This window comes from Glossina fuscipes, unplaced genomic scaffold (genome assembly GCF_014805625.2).
Source record: "Glossina fuscipes isolate IAEA_lab_2018 unplaced genomic scaffold, Yale_Gfus_2 221, whole genome shotgun sequence".
Lineage (NCBI taxonomy): Eukaryota > Metazoa > Arthropoda > Insecta > Diptera > Glossinidae > Glossina > Glossina fuscipes.
The window spans coordinates 1601261-1625100 of NW_023998564.1; the positions used below are offsets into that span (position 1 = coordinate 1601261).

General features: G+C 33.2%; 1 protein-coding gene across 3 annotated transcripts in view; it reads left to right on the top strand.

The window, feature by feature from the left end:
• The window catches only part of LOC119642253 (protein GDAP2 homolog), an 88429-nt gene that overhangs the window by 6766 nt on the left and 57823 nt on the right, over positions 1-23840 (top strand). The window contains exon 1 of one of the 3 annotated variants that reach the window (XR_005247989.1): positions 8058-8831. The exons of 1 other annotated variant lie outside the window; for it this stretch is intronic. The gene's annotated coding sequence lies outside the window, so the exon portion shown is untranslated. Of the gene's footprint in view, positions 1-8057; positions 8832-16409; positions 16601-23840 lie in introns of those variants that run through there. One more of the 3 variants, XR_005247990.1, reaches the window with a different exon arrangement.

Sequence of the window (23840 nt, forward strand, 5' to 3'; positions counted from 1 at the left end):
GTAGATTTACTTAGTCTTATATAAATAAACAAATAAAAAAGCCTGGCTAATAAAGTCTCGTTTCAGAACGCAATAACGAAATCCATCTGGACATATAGCAACGAATTATGGAATAGAATGGAAAAGAATGTAATATCAAATACTTCGTCTGTTAACAGAAGTTTCTCCACAATGTAGATGAAAAACATCAACCTCCATAATTGTCGGCTAATTTCAAAGCGCCAAGAAAATCTTTGAGTGAGAAATTCACTAGACATGATCTGCAAATCTTATTTGCATCCTAAAACTCTCAAAAAATATATCCCTCTTAGAAAAAAGATTGAATTGGACATGATGTAGAATTCATGCTCTTCTAGCCGTCTTCAATCGGTTCACTTGGACTTCGAAGTTTCTGCGAACGTGCGTAGCGCCGGGAAGGAGTCAAGATGGGGCACTTTCTATTATACCGATCGATTCAGAAATTGATTCTGAAAGCGATTCCGATTCGATCTAAGCCCGCCTGCCTGTCTGTCTTTTTAATTTCTGTCGGTGTATTTTTGTATTATGACATATTTTGATGAAATTTGTCACATTGATCCAAGGTCACACATATAGAAAATGGTTCGAATCGGTCTTTTCCGACCACTGCCCCAAAAAAATAAATTGCAATTTTTAAAATTTTTTGACAAAACTCGTTGTGTAATAGGATTTCGAAATTTCAAATTAGTATGAAAAATTTGGTTTGGCCAGAGCAATTTTTTGAACTTCCTCTTATATAACCAACGAAAGGTTAACCTTTTTGTGGTAAACATTGGTTCATAAGAGCAAATTGACCAAGAAATCATCCTTACGGAATTTGGACAGGTTAGGTACTTTTTTTGTATAGCAACGCATATAAGGAAATTTAAATCTTTATATGCCAAAAATGCCTAATTGTAAATGTTTTATAATCGCAATTTGTTCACGATATTAATTTGACGTAGAAGTTGAGTTCACCAAATCTGAAACACATGGGCCTATCTCTTGGACCCCACACCTTATAAGATTTCTCATGAACAGTAGGTCCTCCAAAAAAAGGTTTAATTTTTAATATTTTATGAAAATTTGTCCATAATAGCAACTTAGCAACAAAATTAACGATAGGGAATTTGCATGACATAGGTCTATTTTTTAGAACCTAACAAATATATTATGATAAACAAGCTATTACATAGACAAAAAGTGCAATTTCTAATTTTCTATAACGGAAACTGATAATATAATTAAAATTTTGAGAAGTAAATTAAGTTTGCTAAATGATGTTGATGGCGTTGAATGATGTTTTAGGCATATTCCAATATTCGGGCTTTCATAAAAAGTATGTCTTCCTATGAAAAGAAATGTGTAATTTTTAATGTATTGCTACAAAAAAGGTAAATACTCTTGATAGAAGCGTATATAAAATTTGATTTAAGATAGGCCCGTTTTTTACGACACCGATCGATTCAGAATCACACTTCGAATCAATGGAAACTTGTCCGTTCTTCTGTCCACCTTGCTTTTTTATGTCCAACCTTCACATCGCGATTTTTGAGATCTTTTAATCAAATTCTGTAAATCGGTATGTTCAGACCCAAAAGCAAACGCTATTGCAAATGGTTCCGATCGGACCTCTTCTTCGATCACTCTCCATGTAAAGTTTAATTTGGAAAAGTCGTTACATGAATAACTGTATGAAGCGAATCGATATAGGATATTTAATAGTTGGCCGTGTCCCACTACAGTGTTTGTACTTGTTTTTACTTCTGCTCTCTGCATATAACATTTTTTTTTTTTTCGATTTTGCGTAAAATTAATTAGTTTTATTGTTTTACTACCAGGAATCTGGTTAAAATATAATCTCAATTCATTTGTTCGTTAAATAAAATAGTTTAAGTAAGTAAAACATATCTAGAGTTGATACATATGGTCTTTGCTGCGTCCTTCTGTCACTTGTACAGAAAATGCTACACTTCATAAACCCAAATAGTGCGGCATGGGGCGTATTAAAATTTTTTCAAAATTTACAATTGTTTTTTCTTCAAGTGCTTTAACAAAAAACTAAAAGTAAATTTTTACCCTTGTCCTTGGTCAAGTTTTTAAAAGTTTATGGTTATACAATTTTAGATGTAAAAACACTTCCTTCGAGATATTTAATTCAGTTTAATCCCATTCCATTCAGTCAGTACCAAGTTTTAAGGCTATTTGCTTATGGACTGACTGCGCACCTAAGGGCTTTAGCGGCTATGTGTAGATTAATATAGAAATACATGTGAAGGTACTTGCATAGTATTCCAGTTGAAAGTGTAATCAATGGTCCATAAAAAAAGTTTTAGTACATATATATTAAAAAATGTAACAACTATTCAACAAATAAAAAGCCCAAAGAAAGATCAACCAAGACTTGGAAAAAACACAACAAAAACAGCAACAAGAATAGAAACTAAACGAACATGTAAAGCACTTGAGAATATTTCCCTGTTTATGAGTGCACGCTATTGATATCTGGACGATTGTGTGTTGCTGTAAGAGAACAATGAGACCCCACTACTCATGCACAATGTAAATTTTTAGAGAAATATTTTATACATTACCTTAAGGAAAAATTTCGTGGCTTCTTTCCAAATATATGGCTTTAGAGAGACAATACATACTACAGCGTGAAAGCTAACGGTGCATGGCATATTCTAACCGGTTGACGGTAAGTGAGCTAAGTCTTATTTCGACCAAAATTTGGGAACGCTTCCGAAGTTAGTGAAAGAAATTCGTAGTGCTTGCGGTAAAGACGCTTCTTCTCAAGTTTACCAGCATGATGTTTAAAAAATTGCTGATAAAGTCTTTGGAATTTTTCAAAAAACTTAGGGCTACAGTAACATTTCTTCTCATGACGTAGTTGCTAAGTTAAAAATTTCGCATTAGATTGTAGTTGGGCAGTATATGATCTTAGAGCGAAGCATTTAATGGATCGAATTCTATCTGCGTATCCCTTTTGAAACGAAAGGAAACTGATCCAATTTCGCAGAGATTGATGGAAAGTCAATAACGTACGAAAGCAATGTACGAAAATGATTGGGGTTCAACATTTATAAAACGGTACAAACCCCGGATTGCCATCATCTGCCTTATTGCCTTTGTGTTTGGAAGAATTGAAATGACGTAGTGAACAATGAACGCCTTCAACCTGGCCAAAGGGCATATTCCATCCACCAATTTAATTAAAGCACCCAATCGAACCAAAGCAAAGCAAATCGAATTGACCAGTGAGAAAGACATCATTTTTCAACACGGCTATACCAAACCATGCGGACACTTACGGGGAAAGTTCAGAAATCTTAGCTGGGAAGTTTTGAAGCATATTGTCTAGACTTTGGTCTACCCAATCATCACTTGTCACGGAGCTCTCTTAATTTGTGTAAGTGAAAATCACTTTATCCAATAGTTCCCCCAGGAACTTCAGAAAATGTGCAGCGAACGTTTTTACCAGAAATCGAATACACATACATGGCTTAATAAGATATGGAAAATGCGTTTCAATTTTTAAATAACGGCACGAACTTTCTCTATGAGCTATAAACAAATATATCAACCCCCACATTCACCTAAATTATACATTTAAAGCATTAATCAACTGAGGGAAAACGCGAGAAATAAGCAATTTATAGAGCGAGGGAGGAGTTGAAAAATGTTAACAAACTCGAAAACAATAAATCTCAACCATTGTGTCACAACTGAGGGTCGTTCGTTAAAGTTCACTTTATTTACTTACAAAAAAACAAAAAAACTCATAATAATATTAAGTATTGACGCCATTAGACACATAAATGCATGCATATACAAAAATTGAAAGAATGAATAAAAAATTTACACAATTCAAACTTTTGTAATTTGCAAAGAAAAGAAACAGTAGAGCCGCTACAGTGTAGCTTTACGCTTTCAATTTTGGATTACGTTACAATAAAATAAAATAAGGAGAATGTGTCAAAGCGTTTTCATATCAACTCATAGGAGCGCAGATATACTGATTTTATAAACCCGTTTATAAAAACTAGCATAGCGCTTAAGAGACACAAGGGATGTCGTCTATTATCTCCGTCCGTCATAAACAAACGCTTTAGATCGTCTAATAGTAGAGAAAACTTAAGCATTTCTTTTATTATTAATATTGTAAAAAGCATTAATTTTGTCAGAAGACATGTCAGAATGTAAGTAACAAAGATCGGAAAGACAGCGCTAGACATCCCACTTATTTCACTGCGAAAATTTTTCGAATTTATCTTCGTTTACAATCTAATCTTAATGTTTTTGACTATGCAGCGATAGGAACAGACAACATAATAGTTTGGAGAAAAATTATTAATACATTTATCCGTAGTGAACATTGAGCGAAGCTTCCAAAACCTAACGTTTCTATATATAGACTTCGGTCACTTCGGTAACTGTGTTATGGCTTTTACCGCGCTCTATTAAGCCATTTGGTATATATCTCTGGTAGTTAAACCTGAGTTTCACTGCACGCCCTTGAAATGCATTCAAATCAGTTTCCAAGGTACGTCCAGGAAGCTATTTTATAGCTCTCGGCACGAATGCAAGACCAATACAGTTCTTTCTACTTTTCCTACATATATGTGGGCAATCCGAAATTTTAAATGTAATTTGATTAGGTCGACAACCGTTTCTTTCTGCATGAAGGGGTAAAAACTTACAACAGGTGCATGAAAGCGGCTCGCACCCAAACCTTAATAAGTTTTCCTGTGTAGCGAGAAACGTGGATAGTATTGCATCTTTGCAGAACATACGTTTGTAAAACGTTACTACCTTCAACAAGCTCCTTACTACGTGTACCGTCCTCATTACACCCTAAGCCCTTTTTTTAAATTGAGATATTAGAGACTACATATTAATCGTTGTGCTATCACTATTTTATGCGTTACGTTATTTACACTAATATTTGCGAAACTTTTAAAACGTGTGCCGATAAGGGTGCACGCAGCGTAATCATATATGTACTTTTTCCATAAAAAAACAAGTTAATGAAAAAAGTGTAACGGTCGAAAGCCCCAATATTGTTTTGCTTTTAAAAAACGAGGTTTTTTCACGTTGCGCCGCATTTTGGAGGTGTCGTCTGACCTAAGGGCTTAAGCCAAATTTTCATTTCTGATCACAAATGAAATGGAAATGATATCTAATCATAGGCAGCTTGGCGGGGAACGTTTTAATGTATCCCCTTGCTTATAATACTTGCTCGCGTAGGTCACTATATCGAGAGTTGATTCTTTTGAATTTTTCTTGCTTGGGCAATGATATTATTTTCGTGGGGTTCGCTTAAAAGGGTTGAAGGGGTTTGCTTGGACGATAATATTTTGTTCGAGTATTTCGCTTAAAAGGTTTGAAACTTTTGCGTTAAATTTTTTTCGAATACTTTCTAGTGCTGCGGTACATTTTTTTTTTTTCTCTCGATACAATCTATCCCTTCAAAAAAGGTCATACTTCATCTCTTCTAAAGTTAGCATATATCTGTGAATAAAACGACATATTTAAATTTTTGCCCCCGCGGTAATATGTCTTGCCTAAACATATAGCTGTCTTAGGTCTTTAAAATTTTGAAAACTTGACGTAGAAAATAATAGGCAATCGCTGAAAGAATTTGTTTCCTCTCCTACATACGAGTTTCTATTGAAAAAGTACAATTTCATGGGAAATATATTTGTTTCATATGTATGTCATTATTTGTTATGCTTGAGTGGGCAAAATTCAACACACACCTCAATCCTTAGCCAAGTGTGACGAAATTGTATATATATGTATTAAATAAATATGCATTTATGATATATTCGAACGATTATGTATTGTGTGTAACTATCCAATATGGTGGAAAAATCGGAGTCGCCACTTTGAATGAAAAGTGCGTCATTTCCTTTGGTTGTTTGTTTTAATGCGAACTATCTTGACAGACAAGAATTTTCTCAGCCCATTTAATGATCCCTCATTAAATGATTCCTCAAATATTCAAGAGTAACATCAGTATTTTATATGAAAACGAATACTTTAACTAGTTGAAAAAGTCAATTTGCGCAATAAAGTCTTTACATAAAAAAAAAATGAAATATATTCTCGAAACTATTGTTCCTTGAATGAAAAGGTAGCGCAATACAATTCTCAGCCGATGCGCTGCGACGAGTGGACGAAAGTGCTTTAAAAAGTCTGTGCAGAGACAAAGAAATATTCTTAATCGACGTAAAATCTTGAATCTCTTTCTAGAATTGTGTTAAAATTTATAACGTTCTGTGAATACAATGGTACCACGTCAATCGAGAGATGTTACTGTTTAGTTATCTCTAGAAATTTCAAACCGAACGATGTAGCTGGCGTTGTAATGCTATTTATAAAGGTTTAAAGATAATTTGGAGTTCAACTAAGAAAACGTTATTCAGCAACCACTGTCACAAAATTCTATTTTGATTCTAACATACCTTGGCTGTGTTTAAACTCCAACAGAACTTAGTTAATTACCCAATTTTCTAATACAGACGCATGATTCCATGCTTAACACTAAACGTACCGCGCGCGGTCAAATGACCGTTTTTAAACTTTCGTTTAAAATTTCTCGCATAAAACGTTATTGTATCATCATGTAGCTTATTGACTTTTCGTAAAATATACATACATCGAAAAGCGGGGAACGAGTTTTTATTGTAGCATCAGAAAAATATATTGTTTACTATCTACTTTACTAAGATACATACGTTTTTTTGAAGCGGTCATTTGACCGCTCATGGTAGGGTGAAATGTCGGTACGTTTAGTGTTAAAATTAAAAAACTAGTGTGCACAAATTAGTAAATATCATAGATTTTTTGAAATACCACGTGTAGCTACATAAAAGTATCTTCCAAATGAAAGAAGAAAACTATCTGAACTTGACTTTTGAAAAGTGGTATACAAGCTGAAAGATCATTCATAGGAAAATTGTTAAATTTAAAAGGTATGGGAAAATTTCTTAAGGTTGTGAAATTATTTTTAAATATAACTAGCAAAGACACCAACCAAAAATATTTTACAGTGCTCTGTAAAGCCGCTGACTGAATTATGTTAAGCGAAGTCTCGCAGGGATTTAAGCCAAATGTAGTTAACACAGAACTTTTCGAGAATTATTTTACAAAATATTATAAACAAAACATGTCTTCATGTAAATTAATTAATATTTGAAAAGAAAAAATGTTTACGCTATGACACAAATGAGGTTGATAAAGGGAAAATTTGCTTTGCTACTGTGAGAGTGTTGGAAAGGCTATTAATTAAGGATTCACGCTGTGCTAGTTTCATCTCAGCAGATGAATGCTTTTAAAGTTTCTTTTTTTTATATATACACGACGTTTAAACTGCTCACGTTTTAAATAATCAAGTAAAAGAGTGAAATGTCGTTGTAAAGTATAAGTAAAAAATTGTAGTCTATAAAGAAGAAAAAATAAAATATGCACTTCGCAACCGATAGTTAAGAGACAAATTAAACAAGTAAGAAGATTATGTTCGCCTGTGTACGAATATTTTATATATCTTTATATATCTATGACTTACGAGAAGCCAAAAAAAAAAAAAATAAATAAATAAATAAATAAGTAAAACAGAAAAGAATAAATTTCGATACTCTGATGGGCTTGGCTAATCTTTCTTATTTATATAGAAAACACCAGGAAATTTTTATTGTGTCTCTTGACGTTTATGAGCACTGATCAAAAAAGCCAAAATGCATAGATATTTTCGGTTAATGTTAAACTGCATGCGAATACACTAATCAATTTAGCGGATTTTCAGTAACAGCCTTCATGCATTGGAAGTTCGCCAATGTCAACTTTGAAGTGCGAACGGAAGAAAGTTTACCACGGGCAAATAAATCGATGGATAGACGAACAAACACACTTAAATCGTTTCAGAATTCGATGCTGATCGCCAATATACTCCTTCGTGTTGTTTCAAACAAATACCAAAGTAAATGGAATCCCTTCTTCTACCTACTTCGGCGGTGGGTACAAAAATCAAAAAAAATATTAAATTGCGCTATATTAATTTTTCCTCTTCAATAATTAAGATTTACCACAAAACACTACAACATAATATAATGTAATATAATTATTGCAACTATAGTAACAAAACGAATATCGGCAAAACTTACGTCCAATAAATTTATCGAGATTTTTTCCATATAATGTATTGTCTACTACACAGGCATAAACAATAAATGACAATTTATATGGCGTCAATAATTTTATTAATACAATTTGTATATGCTGACTCTATAAGCTCAACACTTTTTTCTATATTGTGAGTCCACAGACATTCGGAAATAAAAGTAATTCAAATGACTTATCGAAATAGAGTCAAATGAGACAATGATTCCGATTGATTGTTTGCATCATTTATTTACAGACATCATTACACGAAAGGTATCAAATATTCGACGTAAACAAAAGCAAAGTGAATGAGTGCAAAACAAATAACTATATTTCTGTCAAGCAACCTTTTTGATATGTATATAATAATAATAATAAATACACAAACGTTAAATACACACACAACTACAAATTCATGCATTATTGGAGATTCGTACACATGTACTTTCTGTTTTAATGCTTATAAATATAAATGTGCCTGAGTGATAATAAATAAATCGCAAATGTTTTAAAGTATTTACCTCAGAAAATGATAAGATAGTACAATATATTTCGGCAATAATTGTGTCGGTATAATGAAAAGAGAATTTCAAAAAGCAACAAAGAGCATATAATCGATTATTGTACAATCTATTAAAGCACGTGTCATATATTTATTTAAAAAGCAGGTAAAGTTATCATAGCCTCGAGGCGTATTTTATAATAGACATAAATTAATCATATAAATACTTTGAAACTTTTCTTATCTGTATATCCTATACTGCTTGTGGTACAACGATATATTAATTTTGTGCGGGCTTGTGTAACAGGTAGAAGTACTATAGATATTCCGACTTGTTATAATATTAAGCTTGCATGGGCGTCTATTTGTTTTGTTATCTTGGGTACATACAAGTCGCAATTTTAGACGTGTTTAGATGAAATTCGGTGCAGGGACTTGTTTTAGTCCAAGGATAAGGCCTTTCGAAAATCAATCAAACCGGACCACCTCATCGACTATTTACCTGATAACAGTTATAACATCTGAAAGGTCAATGTATAAATTACTATATTAATCGAAATGATGTACTGTGTTTTTGTTTCTTTCGATTTAACATATCTGCCTCGCTAAATTCGATAGACAAAAAGACAAGCGCAGTTGAGAAGTCTATGAGGAAAACTTTGATAAATTGAAAATGTAAAATTAGAATTTTTCCTTAATAACCAGTCTAGTTAACCTTGACATAGTTCCAATAAAAAATTTTAAATTGATGAAAACTGTTCGTCCACGAGTTTATTTGATACTTGCGTGTGATGTATGTCCATATGTTCAATCTGTAGATAGCGATTTTCAAGATATTTTTACGAAGTTTGCCGCATTGATGCGTTTTGGCCCAAGAACGGGCGTTATTGAAATTTTTTTTATGAAATGACCAACCATTCACTGGATGTGGCCACTATTTCTGTAATACAGCGACGTTTGGAACGAAGCGAGAAAAGAGAAAAAGATAGAGGCAGGTGTGTGCCCAATCGGTAAGTGTTATGCCTGTACCAACAAAACAATCACGACAGTTATGACCAACCTCTACCGCGTTGGGATTTGAATCCTGGATTTGATGACCTGGTGACCGCAGCCGAGTGCGTAAGTCTTGTCCATGCCTTTATCCACTTAATACTCACTATACATACGACCAAAGCAAACTCCAACGCACTTGGGATTTAAACCCGTGAACACTGAATTAATAGCAGCTATATTCGCTTCATATCAAATATCGCATATGTAAATTTTTTATTTTATTTTTTTTTTAATCACTTTTTAGTAAAAAATACATAATTTATATAGAATAAAAAATTGTTGAAAATGTCAAAACTAATTGTATTTTGACAATGGAAACTATTAACACGACATTTACGTAAGTTTTGCTTTTCCTTTACTTTATTGACGTTGAAAAAATTTTGTGTTGCTTAAGTGCAAACTTACTTATGCATTTACACCCTAAAAAATGATTTTCCCAATAATTGTAAACTAAAGAAAATACTAACAAAAGTTACTTACTTCTCACTTTCTTAAGAAAAACACTTGAGAGAAAAAGGGACTAAGAATAAGTCAAAATATTTTAAATAAGCAAAAAATAAGCTCGCTTTCTTGAGACTATACTCGAGCCCTATTGCCCCTAAAAGATAGCGCAAGCATATCATTCACCAGCATATCACCTTCTAGAACTGAAGGGCCAATCTGAAAAGTATCTGATATTGAAACCATAGTTAATATTAACAGTACCGACGAAATATTACCTTACAACTAACATAATTTATACTATACAAACTATAAGTTTGATTACGTTTTTCTACAGGGCAGCTTACGCTTTCATATATTTATTAACTTTTGGAAATTTTCCATATGTCATCAACGGTTACGCATGCAGCTATATCATTTAGAAACAGATGAATCATTCAAATGTTGTATGTCTTCCAAGAAAAAGTGCTAAAAATTTAGATAACTGTGCCTTCCACTATCAACGATATAAAAAGGTTACTAATTGTGAAATTTGTTGGAACTCCGTGGCGTCTGTATTTGACTCAAATAAATGGATACTTGGCGCACGCGTGGCTGTCTCTTGTAGTCTTTTTCTTTTTCGTGGGAATAGTAAGTAGGAACCACTAATTTTAAGTCAAGAATTCGAATTTTCATAATATAATTACATTCTTCCGTTGTCTTGTCGATGCCTTCATTATTGCGATCGGAAGCATTTTTACCCCATATATATTTAAATAAATGGACGAATGAATGAATAGATCGACTCGGAGTTTGTTATTGGTCAGGAATATGTACACATTTTAAGAAGTCTGAAACTTCCTTCTGGATGCTGTACACGCTCCGGCAAACCTTGGAAGGTGGATATGAAGAATTAGGTACCTATAAGCTATATTCGACCTCTCTTTCCCCTTTTTTTCATACCCATCACCAAAGGATGATGTATGTAAGTATTTTGTCAAGAGGTTTGCAACGCCCAGAGGGAAGCTTCGAAAGCCCCGCAAAGTATATATATCCTTTATCAGCATCAAATTCTGAATCGATTTAAGCATGTCCATCTGTCCGCCTGTGTAATTTCTGTTGTAAACATTCTGCTGGCCGCAAAAATGAAGCTATCGGCCTCAAATTCGGCGGGAACGTTATTGCACGCAGGTTTATATTGAAATTGGGCCAAATCGATTGAAGGAGGAAAGGGAATGAAAAATTTATTTTTTTCTTATTACTCACAGATTATAGCAAATAAATGTACAAAAATTTAGATGCCTATTATGTGGGCGATGCTGTAGCATTCGTGCACAAAAATGGAAAAATAGATCGCGCCTTCCCTCTATTAGCCTATTCTATATACAAAATTGAATTGTTTTTTCAATACCTTTATAACGTGCAGAACCAAGCTCCAAAAACTCTAAAAAGTATATATTTTCCTGGCCAATTTCGGCACTTGAATGCATCTAAATACGTCCACCTGTTCTTATGTCCATCTGCCTGGTTGCACAACGTTGTAAAATTTATGGTAAACATTCTACTGTTAGCGAAAATGAAGATATTGCCATGTTTGGAAGTGACCTAAACTTTTTAAAGAACACACCTACAACACGTACACGCCTATACGAAAAGAAACTTTTATTTTGAAGGTAGAAAAAATCAGCCGCGCCCAATCCATATTGTGGAGGATGAACATATAGTTCTTTCACTTTTTTTGTCCTTTTTAGGATAACGGAGATTCATATAAAAGGGTCGGTCTCTACCGAATTTAGCTTTCTTAATTATTATTATTACCATTAATTTAGCCGGAGAAATAATTTGAAAAGCGAAAGTTTTAAATCACTATTTTTTTTTTTTATTGAAAACTCTACCACACTTAACATTTGAGGCGTTAGCCGAAAAACAAATTTATTAATTAAATATTAAAAAATTAACTTAATTATTATTTTACATTTAGGAAATAACTCAAGAGGCGATTGTTGTTTACAAACTCAATGTTTTAAAGCATTTAAAGAAAATTGAGTATATTTCTTTCAAGAGTTATTTTTAAAAAAATTCTTGAAGATTATGTATTTAACAAGTTCCCTAACATGTTCCATAATGCTAATAAAGGAAAGCAAACTCAAATCATCAACGACGTGCACAGCGTACGCACGCATATTGTAGATATAGATTTGAAAGTTCATAGGTTTTATCGGATTTAACGGAGGTATAATCAATTTTAAACAAATTAGAAAGATACTAAAAGAAAGGAAGCAAATTGTCATGTTATTACGATCTGAGAGACATTTCTCTGCGAACTTTGCATAGTATATATTACAGTTTGCATTAGGGGCACGTTAAGCTTGCAAATTCAATCTTGGTATCTTAGCTATTGCAAAGAGTGGAGTTACAGCGCCGTGTTATAATTGTCTTTCCTAGGGCCGCCTTCGATATGTTGAAATAGACTTTTAGTTCACTAGAAGACAGGTTGGTTAACAGACTCTGTTAACTAGAACATAAATTATTTGCTTTTAAACAAACTGTAGTTTGCTTGCATTATTGTGCTTGACTTCTTTACCAATTGTGAATGGGTCATTCGATTATATTGGCAAAGCCACAGAGAAAACATAAAATGCATTATTATTAAAAAAACTGGTAACCACTTACATGGCATATTTTTATATTCAAGATTGATATATCTATCTATTATGTCTATAATAAAATCTTTTTCTCACAAATGTATTCTCAAAACTTATCTTTTTTCATTTTGTGAACCATCTGATTGTGTCCATTAGTCGTTTCGTCAGTTAGTAGGTGACTGGAAGAAATCTTTCGGTTAAATTTAAGTATTATCGTGAAATGTATTTTCGATTATTTGGAAGATAAATGTATTTAACTACCAACTTAATCTTTATCAAAATTTCCCCTTGGTTAGGTTCGGATTTATCTTCTTTAAAGCAAGCAAATGATGGCATTATACTTAGCTATTTAACATTCATTTCTTTGTTTCATAGATGAAAATATTTAGATTACATGTGAATAAATGAAACAATTTTTAAGTGTATTTCGCTATATGCATACATACATACATACATGTTTGAAATCGTTTGTAAGTTATATGCAAATAGTTAGGTTAGTAATTGTTAATAAATTTCTAACTGAGAAAGATGTACGGAGTTTTATTTGGTAAAACCAAATTTTAGTTTGTGTACCTAATAACGCTTTGCTCATGTGCATGACAGTAATATCAGATAATTGTGATGAGAGATAAGTGTGTTAACTTAACAATAACGACTGACGATGATGTGATGCGACTTCTCTCTCTCCCTCCCCGCACTGTTGAGGTTAATCACGTTAACGAATTCTATTTAGCTTATTTGCTTCGTAATGCTTAATGGAAAGTTTATTTAATATTCATTTATACACTCCTCCGCTTATGAACAATCTTCATTACTTAACGGGTAGAGAACTGTTGCAGCCTAAAAAGAGGTGTTTTCTGACAATTATTTTTTTATGGAAGAAAAGTTAGCAGAATGATAATATTCAGAGAAGTTGCTAGTCGTACAGCTCAGTATTAGAAAAATAAAATGATTTTTGAAAAATCCTAAAATATGACAATACTGAAGCAATTTTCGAGAGGCACAATAACATTAAATGGCCCTGCGGTAAGCAGTGTAAGTGGTTCAAATAACAATTATGAAGAACAACCTAACATTCCTATCTCTAGTGAAATACTTTTCATGTTTATATTCTACAGCACTAGTGGTACGGGTTCTAATAACGCTCTACGGATCTATGTAATACCCAGAAGAAATTGAGGTAGACCCACCTTTATTATTTCGATGGGGTCGGAATCACCTACTAAGCTTGTCTATCCATCTCCCCGTGTGATACCTGCCTATCAAAGTACAGATCGTAATTTTTGACAAATTTGGATAAAATTTGGTGCACTCGCCATATTTGATAGTCGTCGTATGGAAAAATTTCAATTTTCAAAATATTTCGACAAAACCCTTTGAGTATTAGTAGTTCGACATTCCAAATTGGTATGAAAAAATAGTTTCGGCTTGGTCGAACGCTTCTCCTATGAAAATTGCCCCTTTATAAGGTAAAAAAGTGTATTTTCAATATTTCGCGGTGAAAATTGGTTCATTATAGTAAATCAACAAAGAAATTAATCTTACCGAAGTTGCGCCACCTAGGTCTATTTTTTTGGATAACATTACTTATAAGAGTTCTCAGGAACTGTAAACAGTTATAACCCTTTGTTAATATAATATGATAAAAAATTGGTCCTGATAGTAATTTGATATAAAAATGAAGTGGAAATTTGTACCTCTATTTTATTTGTTGAATTCATTCCATATAAGACTTCCCAGGAATTGTAAGCGTTTGAGAAAAATGTTTAAATTTTTAAATTTTATGATAAAAACTAGTCTATAGTAGCAATATAGTACCAATAAAGCGAACAAATTAACTGTAGAAAATTTTGTCCACAGACATCTATTTCTTAGTCAACGACAAAAACAAGCCCCTATATGGAGAGAAAGCATAATCTCTAATTTTAGTGACGGAAACTTTTAAAACGCAAATTAAGTTTGCCAAATTTGGATCACACTGTGTGATGTTTTGGTAAACCTCTAATATGCGGGCTTTTATAAAAGGTAGGCCTTTGTATTAAATTGGTGTGCCATTTTTGGTGTCTTTTTACCAAAACGAGTGAATAACCGCCATAGACGAAGTGTTGTAGCGTATCTAACAGTCGGCCTTATCCAACTACAATGTGCTTGTTGTGTTATATTATATTTGTATGTAAAAAGTTCAATTTTCGATAAAAAAAAAGCTCTCTTGTATTAATGAACGAGTAAAATCACTATAGTGGGCAATACCCTACATCATGACTACCGTTCTTCATACAACGAACTTTTTATGTGATCCATTTGCAATAGCGTTCGTCCTTATGCCGAAACAAGTGAGTACAGCAAATTTCATCAAAAGATCACAAAAATTGTGCCCTGTAAGTGAGATGCGAGAAAGCGTGACGGATAGAGGTAAAAGCAAACTCAGAAAGTGATTGTGAGTTGATCGGTAGAACAAAACGTTGGCCTACGCCAAGTCCTTCCGAACGTTGCGCACGTCCGTCCAAACAAAATAAACCGCTATACCACAGTTGATGTAGGGTATAAAAATGTTTAAATTAACTTATCGAGCTTCAATAACTTATAATAACTCACCTACTTCATTAAAGAATATTATTCTAAAGACACTGTAAAAAATTTGTATGGAAAAATATGAAAAATATTCGAGTTGTGACGCGTGCCGTTTTCCAAAAACGTGTTTTATGTTATAAGTTCTCGCACACTGCCACGCAATTATGTTTGCAAAATCAAATTTTTTGATAGTATGAAACTTTTCCACGCCCACAATTATCTGTTTATGTTATCTTAGACCATTTAAGTGTTCATTTAAGCAATTAAAAAAAAATTGAATTTTTGAAACATTTACACCACCTACCACCTTAAGCCATTTGCATTATCGCTCTAAATGCATGATGCGCTTGAAAAATTCGATGACAATCTTGATGATAAACAAAAGTATTTGTTTGTAGTAAGCAACGATGATTGTTTCCCGCTTATTCCGTCAAATCAGTCGAAATGGTTAAGCTTGATTTGACCCAAGTGATATTGTGCAAAGGTATTCTGCAATAAGACTTAAAATGTATAAAATATTTCTCCAAACTGAAAGAGTTTTTGAGGAATGTTGTTATACTAAAAATCAAAATATCAGACAATCTTAGTTATGTCATTCCTGGCAAGAAAACTACGTTGAAAGTCTTCGTTTATGCTTCGCGAGATTCCACCATCTAATAGGTTAAAGTATAAAAATACCGAAAACTCAAGCAGAAAACTGAAAGTTGAAACACAGACACCACAGATTTTTCCTTTATTTTGTTTACCAACAAATTATTATTTTAAGGCTTCTATTTAGCAAACTAACAAAAAGCAAAAATTCAATAAGTTAACAACAACAAAGACAACAAAAAAAGTCGTATATAATTTATTTAACAGCAACAGTACAGCAACAAACTATATAATTTTCCAGTCAATACTTTCTGCCTTCGACTTATAACCGAAAGTACGGAAACCATAGAAAAGCAAATAATTTTAAAAAAAACTGCAAAATTTTGAAAATTCATCTTAAAAGCTAAATATTTAATAAGTTTATATTTCTGATGACTATCCTCTAAAATATTCATAAACTATCCGAGATAATTAAGTATATACACGCATACGAGATACTATTTCGGCTATATGAAAATAGTCTAGAAAAACAATTTTTTTTTCTATCAAAAATGGTGAATATTTTTAAAACGAAATGAAAATATTTTTCTGTATGGTCTTCAAAATTTACTTTACGTTGATTTAAATAAACGGACTGTATACATAGCGTCTACCTGTAAGTATTATTATGGTAGATTATGTGTAAATAATTGGTATAGTTATTGTTTTATGATTATGCTGCAAGCGTACGCAAAAATCTTTAATTACACGTCCACTATTATTATTATAGCATAAGGTAAAGTTTTTTTTGATCACTTTAAATAACTTACCGTTTAAAATGATAGGTTACCGTACCATAATCCCGAAATTCCTGTTTCCCAAAAGAAATGAAAACTTGATTTTTTGCCCATTACTCATAAACTACAGCAGATAAATGTACAAAAATTTGAACACATATTCGATAGGCGATGCTGTCGTGCAGAAAAATGGAAAGAATGAACCACACCTACCCAATATTATAGCGAATCAAAATTTAATTATTTTTCCAATGCCCGCGCCCACAGCGCCAAAATGCCCCTACGACAAAAAGTTTTATTTTGAAAATAGAAGAAATCAGCTGCACCCACTACCTATTATAGAGTATAACAATATTGTTCTCTTACTTCTTTTGTTCGTTTTTTGGGATAAGCGGTGATGAGTATAACAGATTCGGTCCCGATCGAATTTAATTTTCTTACTTGTTATAGATATTTATCGTCTTTCCGATAAAACCATAATGCAATCATTGCAGAATTTTTGAGACTTTTGGAAGTGAGAGCTCTGCAGCGAATGGAACTGATGATCCTAACTAGACGGCGTGGTAGTATGAAAAATTCTCAGCCAAGATCTTTCAATTAATTCTGAACCAGTGTTCAGATTGTTAACGTAGTGAAAGCCTTTCCCTTTGATCAAAGGTGAACACTATGTCTCAATACCATATTTTATTTGCATAGGTGGAATCAAAATTCACGCCGAGCTGAAGCCATTCACGAAGTAGAATTCACATTTCAATCCCCCTTCAATCGTTATATACTACCTTACGTGGAGTTGGCACATTTGCTCAGCCTAATCCGTGCCGAATCCCCATTTTTTCCCATGTCATTGCCTGTTATCAAACATCTTCTTGTGTCCGGCCTTTACGATCCGCAGTCTTTTGTTCAGCATTAAATTTTGTGGCGACGTGATAAAATGAAATATTCCGACAATTTTTTTAAGTTTTTTCTTCTTTATCAATTATTTTCTTTTGCGACGTCAGCATCATCACTCTAGGTAGGACTTCGCTTTTGCTCCACTTTTTATACCCTTCACCGCTTCAGGGATATATTAAGCTTGTGCGGATGTACGCAGGATCCAGAAGGACTTGGAATAGACCCACCGTTTATTGTCCATCCGTGTGTCTATCTTTTGTTCTCGTTTTCAGGCAGCAATTTTTGGGACGAACCCTATGGAAAATGTTTCGGATCAGACCACCTTTTCGCCTTATATTGCTTTTGATTTTACCTCATTTTGAAAAGTGGTTATCTGAATAACTGTAGGGTGTTGTAAGCTATTTAACGGCAAACTGCTGCCCTTTATAATGTTTCTACTTGCTAAAACTTTCTTCAACTTTATCAACGATTTCTCGACCAAACCACGATGCATCTACGACGTCGATATTTTTAGCAACGAAAAAAATAAAATATTTAATAGCTACCTACGTTCTTAATATGTCTTTACGTTAAGTAGTACGAATTTTCTTCCCAAACGAAATGAAGCGTTATCGCGTTTATGGAAAGGATAAAGATGGAAAGGACCAAGTGTGAAGAATTTTTTAGAATTTCGGTTTATTGTCAGAATGCAATTATTTTCGACAAAATTGTTTGCTTCTAATTATCGATGTACTCATACCTTTTGTCTCATTCGTTATAGTTCGTCTCGACACAGCTAGTGTTATCAAAATTATTTTACTCTAAAGCTATTGAGGATAACGCCACGAAAATCTTTCGTAATCTAATATATAATGTCAAGCATTTTATCAAAAGCGAATTAATTAAATTATTTGGAAGTTTGTATTTGAATGAAGCATTTTCGAAGAAACTCCTACAAAACTGATCTAAAAAGTCGTGAATAGTACTCCCTTCCAAATATTTGACGAGTTTGAAGATAATCAAAACAAAAGTTCTGTTTGGTTTTTTTAACATTTAAACTCGTAATCTTCGTCAACGAAGTTTTTACATGATGTCTCAATATCCCGACTGATATTTTATCGCATTAATAATTAATTATCGTCCCAGGAAATAGAATGAAAAACAGTACTTTGAACGAATTATCAAATTAATTTCTCTTTTAAGTTCGCAAAAAGTAAGAGGGCAATGAAACGAAACGTGCGTGAAAAATTGAAACGACAAATTTGACATTCTGTCGACAGCTTAGTACATACATGCATTATTGTTGCTCAAATTGAAGTTAAGTTAAGACTTTCTTCTCGCTCAAAATTCAAAAAGCACTAAAATGAATGGGAAATGCAAAAAGTCGCCAGGAAAGCAAAATTTTTCTCTCAATAACACCTTAACTCTCAAAAGAGACTTCCATAAGAATACACAGTCAAGCAAATTTTACTCTCAAAAAAGAAATGGCAAAGCAATATAACTGAGATCTGTTAAATGGCAAAGCAATAGAACTGAGATTTGTTAAATGAAAGATTGAAGATATTGCCGAACGTTCCCCATCAAATGCATATTAATCAAACGAGCAACTATGTCGATGTTATTCTTTTGCTTATGTTATTGTCTCTTTTTCTTTTTGCTTTTCTTTGCTTCCTTACTGACAGTTTTATTAGAAATCTCGTCGAAAATTGAAGCGCCCTTACTGAAGCTTTGTTTGTTTTCTTTTTCTTTTATTTACCTCCAATCCCGAGTATTAGCTTGCATTAGCTTGCATGTATTTTGATCAATTTTTCACCTGAGAACAAGTAACAAAATATCTCTTTTTTTTCTATCTTCTTCTATCTTTTATACACGTCACGAGCGTTTTAGGCGTGTCCTTTGAAACGTTTAGATCATTTCCAAATTCCTTTGCAAACTTCTAGGCGATGTTTTCATTAGCAATAAGAGAATGTTTACTATAGATAATATACCGATGAACAGGTGGACGCGCTTAGATGCACTCCGAATTTGAAATTGACTGCTAACTTGAAGTTTTTGAAATTTGTTTCTGTGCGTTAATAAAAGGTTTGAAAGAAAAAAACGGAAATTATGACACACTGTAAAACTGAGTAGGTGTGGCCCATTTTTTCCACTTTTGTAGACATAAAAACCTACATTGCGTAGACATCAAGACATATAGCGCTCACAAAATATACCTTTAAATTTTTGTACATTTATCTACGAGTTATGAAAAGAGAGTTGTTCTCACTTTGCAATACCAATCTGCGTGCAAAAACTTTCAAGATTTCTGTGAAATTTGAAGTCGATAGTTTCATTTTTACGACCAAAAGAATGTTCACAGGAGTCATTAAGCAGATGGGCAGACCAACAACCGCAAAGACGGATAAGCTTAAATCGACTAAGAATTTGATGCTGATCGAGAATGTGTATACTTCATGGGAGTATTTTGAAACCGCGAGCTGGCAAAAACCAAGCTGCATCGATCTGAACAGGAGGTAATCAGAAAGTGATACGTCTGGCGGGAGAGGCACAACTTTCCATTCGATTTGCTAGAGCGTGTTTTGAACAACTCTTGCAACGTGTCGCCGAGCGTTGTAATGCAAGAGGATGGTGTTACTTCTGTTAGCCGCTATCGCTGAAGTTTTTTGCAACAATACATCGTTTAATTCGTCGAAATTTTTTGGCCATGAATATTCCGTTTCGGCGTCGATGTGGATGGCTCTCCTGAACTAGACTATGAGTTTTTGAACTTGGAATTGTTGCAGTCGATCCACTTTTCATCGCTAGTCACAATACGCCATAGAATACTCTTCCTTTTTTGTCTAGCAAGATATGAAAGCCTAATGTTAAAACGGTTCGAAATGACATTTTCAGTCAATTCGTATGGTATCCATTTTCCCCCCTTTTGAAACTTTCCCTTCGCATGTAAACGTCTAGAGTCAGTTGATTCATTAATTGCTAACCCGTTCGCGAGTTCTTTGAAAGTTTTGGGCTGGATTTTCGCCTAATAAGTCTTGCAATTCAATTCATTGCTTTTGAGCTTTTTCGGCGATTCTTTGTCATTGACATCAAAGTTACCACTTTTAAACCTATGAAACCCAAACCGACAGTGGGAATATGATGGCGAAACATCACCATAATTTTCTAAAATGGGCTTCGAAAGCAGGCTCATTCAAATTAAACAAAAAGAATAATGAATGTCGCAAATGCAATTTCGAGCGTTCCATTATTAACGCTGATTAACTCGATAGTACTGAATGGAAAACTGTTATTTTATGTAGGGAAATGTCAAAACCATTGAATTTAACCGTTGTGTACATTGATATTTCGCATTACTTTATCATTTTCACCAATAGACGTCGCTGATCCAACATATATACAAGTATCTGTTAATAGACTAAATTTTTTAGTATAAGCGATATAAAAATTTTGATATCCATGATACGTACAGTTTGTAGCTATGAAAGATTCGGTTTTGCGTTTACAAAATAACATATTAATAGCTTTTTCATATGCCATTAAAATGCATTACGTAAAAGTAAACCGCCTACCCATGGAAAAACATATACATTCATAAAATAATTGTGTCATAAAAAGCTCGGAAATGTGAACAAAAGAGGCAAAAGAAATACCCTTAAGCAGAATACTAACAATTTTTACAACGATAATACGGGATGCATTTATTATATATGCATGCTTGCATATAACATAAGTGAATGTTATTCATACTTTTTTAAAGCAATAGTTAATGGTTAAATTTGTTCACAAAAGAAGGGATAAACGTTGTTAACTTGAAGTATGTGTCGTTAAAAGACGCAACGTCGACGGAGAATTCAATTCTTCTTCAATTCTTTTCGGTTTTTTTAACTTTGCAAGGTAACAAGGATGCTTGTTAAGTTAACAGCCTTCTTATCGCCACGGCGAAAGGGTAGGGGGAATAAAGACGTAATTCCTATGATAATTAGATCTATCGATAACCCTTTACTAGCATTATTATTCCACATATGTAGGGGACTTCTGACGATAATATACGTTAAAATGACCAAAATTTCGTACTCTGCTTTAAATTTTATCTTGAAAAATTTTTCCATTTACTAAAAATTATGAAACAGCGACCGGGACCATTATGGCCTAGTTAAGATTAAGGTATGGTTAGACTTGGGAGCTTTTCCGTTCAAATTAGGAAAGGCGAAATATTGCTTTGGGTATTCAGTGGAGCTTCTACTCGTATTTCGAATAATAACACTAAAAATTTTGGTAATACTATGACATGTACTCTTAAACAGGGCGGTCCCTTTATCTGCGATCGCGTTCATAGCAGTGTTGAGAGCGGAACAATCCAATACCAATGGAAAAGCAATCCAATAAAATTTAAGATATTTCTCCTTTTTTTAAAGTAAAGTGAATAATTTAAATTTTAAACGGATATGCTTAAACGGATAATGCTTAATTACAAAAAATAATGTACTGACAAAAATGGAGAACTCATTTTTTAAGAGCACTGCAATTATATCATATTTTTTTCACCAGAAATATTTTTATATTAATCGCCAAGAGACAAGGGACAAGAGACTCCCTAAAAGGGACATGCTTTCTAATGGTATAATGTCCATTGTAAACATTCTCCTGGCCGCAAAAATGAATCTATCAACTTCAAATTTGGCAGAAACGTTGGATGTTCATGCAAGCAGGTGGGCATTAAAAATAGGCGAGATCGCTCAAAGATCATGCCTACAGTTCTATGTAAGCTAAGAATACCGCTCTTATTCAAAGGGAATGAGAATTGCTTATTATTCATAAACTGCAGCAGATAAATCCACAAAAATGTAAGCGTAAAAAAATAGGCAAAATTGACCACGCCTACCTAATATTATAGCGTAATAAAATTATAAAATAATCTTTTTGCATTACTTGTACAACGTCCAGAAGCAACTTTAAAAAACTCCATAATTCTTGGCCAATTTCAAATTCAGACTGAACGTAAGCATGTCCGTCCATCTGTTCGTATACCCAACCGTGTAATTTGTGTTGTATGCACTTTTCCGACGCCAATGTAGAAAATATCGGCTACAAATTTGCAAAATAGTTTGAAAATTACCCAAAAAACACGCGTACAACGCCTACACCAATACTTACAACACCGTTGCTTTCCCCGCCTTTTGCTCGTTGCTTATAAACAACACAAACTACAATATAAGTTTCCACAAAATTATTTTACAAAAATAGGGAAAATTAGCCACACCCACCCAATGTCATGGAACATGCAAATTTATATTTCTACGTGACGAGTATAATAAACTTGGTTAAAACCGAATATAATTTTCTTACTTGCTTAAAGTTTTATACATGCCTGTGAGCTTATGACAGCATGATAAAGTTTCTTACCAAAGAGTGAGTCAAACAACGTATTATTCATTCATTCATTTATGGTTTTTAAAGACTTTCAATCATTAAAAAAAAACAACAAAGAAACAGCAAAATACTTCGAAAACTAGCAAATCGCTAAAACGTAAATTATGATTAAATCATTTAGAAAATCGTTCAATTGTCTATCTCTTTCAAGAAGATCATATGTAACTATGAAAGCTTTACATTTATTTCCATAATTAATGTGAAACAATTCGGCGTATTTATCTGTTTTTGCCTTAAAAAGTATATATAATATTTTCATGGAAGAATAATTTATTATTATTTTTACAAATGCGTTTTGATGAAATGATTTAAAAATATTTTCAATTCCAGCACTCGTATAAAATATCAATTTTCAACTATTTCCTAGTACTGTTTGCGGTTATATTGATACCTTTTAATATACAGCTGTGAAAATTTTTTTGCGCACCTCTCGCACACATTACTGCGAACAAAAGCATTACACATATTTATTTTTATTTACGTTTTTCATTAGATACATCTCAGCTGAATTGCAGGTACTGCAGGCTGTTTACCCATTTTTCTTAATCAGTAGCAATACATTTGGCTTTGTTTATTAATTACTATGAAAATGAGTTTTTTGTAAGAAACACATTTTTTCAAAGTTTTATTGTCAGTGCAGTCAATGTTCTGGAAGACGCCATCCCATGTTAATTATCCATTATTATCCGATGCTTGCTTGTCTAACACAATGAAGAGAAATCGTACGAAACTCATCCAATTACATTTTCTACTTATGAGCCGCCACAATTGATTCAAGATTTTTTACTATATTCACTGTACCAAATGGGTATAAAATGG